Source organism: Papaver somniferum, chromosome 11 (assembly GCF_003573695.1).
Source record: "Papaver somniferum cultivar HN1 chromosome 11, ASM357369v1, whole genome shotgun sequence".
Taxonomy (NCBI): domain Eukaryota; kingdom Viridiplantae; phylum Streptophyta; class Magnoliopsida; order Ranunculales; family Papaveraceae; genus Papaver; species Papaver somniferum.
In genome coordinates, this window is record NC_039368.1 from 40,475,204 (window position 1) to 40,481,251 (window position 6,048).

Sequence of the window (6,048 nt, forward strand, 5' to 3'; positions counted from 1 at the left end):
TGATCTTGACATAGTTTTGAGAACTCTTGTTTCAGGTACCAATTTCTATGGACGGAGCATATTGGAACAATGGGTACGGTTATCAACCTCAACAACATTATGACAACTATCACCCTTATGGGGAATAAATCAAAACCAATCCTTTGGTTATGGTCAATATTCCACGTACCCTTTGAGTTATTCTCATACATACCAACCTTCTTACGGTAGGTATATAAGTGAGCAACCACAAGGAGGGGAGACTAGTTGTACTCCTATTCATATTTCTTCGAGTTTGGTAGATGAGATGCAACAATTTATGGTCAGCATCGAGTTAGTTTGTAGACAACCAAGCGTGGAACCAATTTCGTCGACCGAATATGCTAATAATATGTTTGGCCCAATTTCTGATCGTAGTTATGATCATTCACCCATTCAAAGAGAATATAATTGGCCTAGAAATACTGAAGTAAGTGATTCTACTTTTTCCTTGTCGAACGAGCTTTACCAACAAATGGAACACTATTTTCAAAATTTGGATGGATCACTCCAAGAGATTCAAAAAGGTGTTTTCATTTTAAGACAAGGCATTGAAGAATACAAAGAGGACATGCAAAATTCCGCGAATGACCAATCTTTGGGAAGTGGTAGCCAATCTTATGTCAACTATGATGTGACGATGACTATGAAAGTACAACGCTTGAACCAATTTATGGTGACATCCCCTAGGAGTGTACAATGGAGTCTTTTTGCGATCAAGGTGAAGATGAAAAGGAATACGATGACACTAGTGCAGCTTACTCAAGCATTGATCTTAATAATGATCAAGAACCTATTCAAAAGGTAGAGCTTGAGGATGATGCAATGCGTATTCTTAAAAAGTTCCTTAATGGAGAGACTTGAATTCGCAGTGGAGTATGTACCTTGCAACAAAGAAGAGTGTTTTGAGAATGAAACTGATATGACCAATATTGTGGAAGACCCAATTGAGCTTGCAAAGGATTGTAATGATGATGTTTATGTCGAGACTTTGGTTAAGGCAGAAACGGACGAAGAATGGTTGCAAGGTTTGCTAGAGGACCATGATATAAAAGAGGTGAATAACTCACTTGAGTTTTTCAAGGAAGAAGAGGATTCCGTAATACAAGAGATTGTGCAAGATTTGTCTAACCCTTTGCATATTGTTTCTTCTCCTTTATCTCTTATTGGTTTGAATGTATGTGCTTCGAAAACATTGTTGAATGACTTTGTTCCTCGATATCCGCCATTGGAAACATTTGATTCTCATGCTATGCAGGTTTGTGAACAAGAAACCATGAAAGTTCCCGAATTCTATATTTTATATCCACTTCCAAGTGTGGACAAGAATAAGTGTGGGGAAAACTTTTATCGGTTAATAGCTTCGTTTCTGTTTTATATTACTAATATGTGTGTGAAGTTAGTGTTTGCAAAACAGGTTCTATGGAAGGATCCTCAACTTTTCAGGTTATTGGTGTATGGGGAATCGGTCTTGCAAGTCGGGATGATGACTTTAAACCAAGCGCTAAATGGGAGGCAACCCACTGGTTTTGTGTATCTATCTCTATCTTTTTATTTATTTTTAAGTCTTTTATCTTTATTTTCTTATTTTGGATATTTGCGTATCAAAACTCCAACTTTTAGAGATCTTTGAACAATTTAGAATAAACACTAGCCTTTCTAAGTAGATGGAATTTTTTCTTGACGATGAGGTATATATATTGGCTGAGTTGGTATTAGATGCCAACTAAATAGCTTGTTTAGTGTTTATCCTCTATTTTTCATAAATAGATATGAGTTGGAATATCAGTTTTTTATCATGCATTTTATTTTCTTATTGTGTATGTATATCATGTTATGAATTTCCCATCTTAAAATTTACTTTGGATGATTTAATTTACATTGAGGACAATGTAAAGTTCAAGTGTGGGGAAGTGTTTTTGCATATAGAGTTTTTAGCCTTGTTAGTTTTTCCTTTTATGATTAAAAAAATGTTTTATACACTCCGAAACATAGAAATATGTGCTTTTAGGATGACATTACCAATCTAAATGGATGGAACTATCTTGGCTGCGGGAGTTGAGGAACCCATTAACTACAAGGGACATAATTATTCAAGTGTTAGAAATAATATGAAAGTTGTTACCATATCTCGGAATATCACCATATCACTTTCTGTTTTTACTTTTTTGCAACCTTTATGTTATATCTATGTGATTTGGTGGGTCACTAACATCGTCTTGTTATTGCTGTTAGGATGAAATAGTGTGATTGAGTTACTACAAAAAGAGAAGGAAAAAAAAAGACCGACTAATTGACCAAACGGAATAAATTTGACACTTGGATAAAGAAATATGTGTGTGTTCTCCCTGTCTCCGTCGCCTAAACAAGCATGGAATTCAGGATCCACGGGAATTACCATGTAATCTGCTGATAAGAAGCATGCGCTTGGATCCAAAAGATCCAATCATGTTGTCGATTAAAAAAATAAAATAAAATAAAAAATAATTGGAAAAAGAAAAGAAAAAGAAAAAAAAATTTATTATTGTGTTGAATAAAATCGATCACTGGTTCCCTTGTATATGCCAGTGAATTGATCTAGAAATAAGTTTTTCGACCGCTGGTTCCCTTGTATATGATAGCTGTGTTGATATTAGAATTCAGACCAGTAGCTCAATCCATGAGGATGCATAGGTTCATCTTGGCAGTGACCTTCAGACAGATATGGGAAACATCGATCACTTTAGTAAACATCGCAACAATCTATATCTATTTCCATCTTCTTTATCTATTCATGTGTGATTGTGGTTAGTCAGATTCCGAGTATTGTGGTTTGTTCAACTTTCTGAGTAGAGCTTAATTTACACATATATTAATTTGGATTCGCATCCGGGTACCTCCTCCAATAGCCATTTTGGATTCGTTCAGAGATTTGTCACAGGTAGCTGGAGTTGGAAATATAGGTTTTGTAGGCATACCTCTTGTAAACCTTCACGAGACTATAACTCGTCCACTAGGGACACCTAGGGGTTCAAAGGCCTGTTATTCATGCTAAGAGTAACCGTATTCTCGACGACACGGAGTCGTATGTATCTTTTAGAATTGTTTTTTTTATTTGCTCGAGGACTAGCAAAGTCTAAGTGTGGGGGAATTTGATAGGTGTCTAAAACACCTAATTTTATATCTAGTATTTATGCTTTCTTTGCTACTTTTCTTGTAAATTATGTATCTTATGTTTGCTTTTGAGTTTTATAGATATTCTGGAGTCGCACGGAGGAAAAGAAGAAGAAATCACCCAATTTGAGCAAAAAGGGAAAACTTGCCATTTCATGGGAGAACACTATCTGGAGCCCAGTTAAGGACAAGGGACAACTCTTTTGGAGGAGTACTAAAGGACAACCAGCTGTGGTTAAGGAGGGTTGCCATCTGGGTATCCCTTATCAAGGTGACTGAGGTGTCTAAATCAAATCCTACCCTATAATCGATATTTGAGAAATCTCTACCTCTCATTCATTTCATTACAGTTACTTGAAATTGAGAAAGAAAAGCAGCAGCTGCTGCTAGAGATCAGATAGAGAAGCTAGTAGAGAAATTGAGAGATGATGAAGAGATTCAAAGAGACACTGTTCGAATTCAGACATGGCAGAGATTATGTTCAAGAAAGAAAAGGTGAATCGGGAAGAAATTGAGATGAATAAACTTAGGGTTTTCCTGTTACTCAATCGAATCAAGAAATTAGAGTTGAGAAATGGGATCTGGTGCGAATTGAAACAAGGGGTTTGTGTTGATTTTCTATTCTGAAGGAAGAACCTGGAGGATTTATATGAAGATTAAATGAGAAAAGGGGGTTCTGAATTGAGAAGGAATTAGGATTCGAAATTGGGGTTCTGAAGATGATGCAGGTGATTTGTGAGATGATGTTTGAGCTTGAGCTAAAGGTGGAATGTGGTTTGCTAGAGAAGTTGAAATTGCAGGTGGTGGTTTGATATGTTGTTGCTGGTTAACTGCAAGATGTGATGCAGTTGCAGGTGTTTGTTTGCTGCTTCAAGGAGCTGAGAAGGAGTATGTGTTGAAGTACTGAGCTGTAGAAGGAGCCCGAGATGGAGTTGCAGCTGAAATGGTGAATGGAAGTGACAGACCTGCGTGTTGAGCTGATTGGAGTGGTGGAATTGAGATACTTCTGTATGAGATTATGTTCTGTGGTTGAATTCTTGAGAATGAGGAAATGCAGGTGCAACTGGTATTATTGATGTTGCAGTCTGGTGGTAGTTCTGAAGAGTTCGCAGGCAGAGATTGCAGGGAATGAACAAGGCGGAATCAGCTGTAGGCCTGTATGATGTTGATGATGGCAATGCAGTGGTGGAACGGTCGAAGTTACAAGATAACTGAGCTATGGGGAGCTGAATTACAGGGAGCGAGAATGATGCAGATGTTCACAATATGCTGAAAGTGATGCCACTATTGTTGTGTTGGGAACTGAAATCTTAATCAGCTGGATGAATGAACGAATATCACAGGGAATATGGTTATGGAATGGCCTGAATTTGAGAAAGAGTTGCAGCTGGAGTTTGCACTGTCAGTTCCACAAAACTGACAGGAATAGCATTCATGGACCTGATGGGTTCTTGAATTATTGGGCTTGTTCTAATTATTGGGCCAGGATTCATCCAGAGCAAATAGAATGAAGGGTTGGACGCGCAAAATATACTGGCACGAGTTTGGCAAGTCAGAGGATATAAAAGGGAGAAACCTATACTTTATGGAGGGGCTATCTCATATATCTCATCTACTACTTTTCGCCTAGGGTTTAGAACATGATGGCTTTTCTATTCCTTCTTGTTATGAACTCCATGAACATGAGTAGTTAATCTTATTTTTGGTTATGGATTAGTTGGATTTTATAAAGCATGTTTCTTGTTCAATAAATTAGTTTTGTCTCAATTTTATCGATTTTGATTCACTAGAAATATCGCCATGTATGATTGATTGTTAGTTTTGTCAAGTTGCAAATTGGTAGAACTCGTAATCATATCTGTTGCTAGTTTAGGGTTTATTATATGTAAACGTGATACACCTTGAATACAAGTAGCATAATTGTGATTATTTCTTGTAGTGATACATCCTAGTAGTCACAAGTGAGTCACAACCTTTGTTAAATCGGATTAGTGCTTTTACATGTTCGATTGCTTTGATTGGCCTGATTTCATAGAACTTAATGCATCTAGGAAATTAAACTTGATTAGTGCTTTTACACGTTAGGTTGTTCTCTAAGGTAGAATTCATACTCGCATCTTTTGATGTGTTTGTTGATGAAAATAGGAGATTTGCAGGATAAACTTGCGATCAAGGTATCTTAGGGCCTTTGATAAAAGAGAGATTAAATATCAATTCTAGTTATTGTTGGAAAGCATATTAGTGAAAGAAAACGAAATCCTTAACCAGTATCTTTATATCCTTGATTTGCGTGTTTATTTCTTTGTTTGCTTTTATTTTTACTTTAGTACATAAAAATCAGAAAACCCCTCATTGGTATTTATAGGAAACCGAAACAATTTGACAACCTTAGTCCTCTCTGTGGGAACGATCCTTTCTTTCCCTTGCTGTATTTATATTTTCAGTAGTAAGAAAGTGTAATTTATTTTTGATGCATATGACAGCGATCAGTTTATTTCTAGAGAATCGTTTACTTCTCTTCAAAAGAAGATCCCTAAAATGCCTTGTGATCAAGGAGACTGACTTGTCAAGATCTTCATCTGATGAATCAGCCTCAGAAAGATCATCTTCAGAGATGCAAACACTTTTACTTTTGTCAAGTAATCTGTGTTCTTTTGTGCTTTGAAAGCCACATCCTTTCTGGATTTGGATGTAAGCTCATGATCAAAGATCTTTAACTTCCCAACCAGAGTGTTTCTGGGAAGAGTTGCAAGGTTGTTACCTTCAACGATGACATGTTTCTTACAATCGTATCTAGATAGCAGTGATCTGAAATTTTCATCACAATGTCCTTTTCAGGAATAGTCTTACCCATTGCAAAAGATGCATTAACAATTT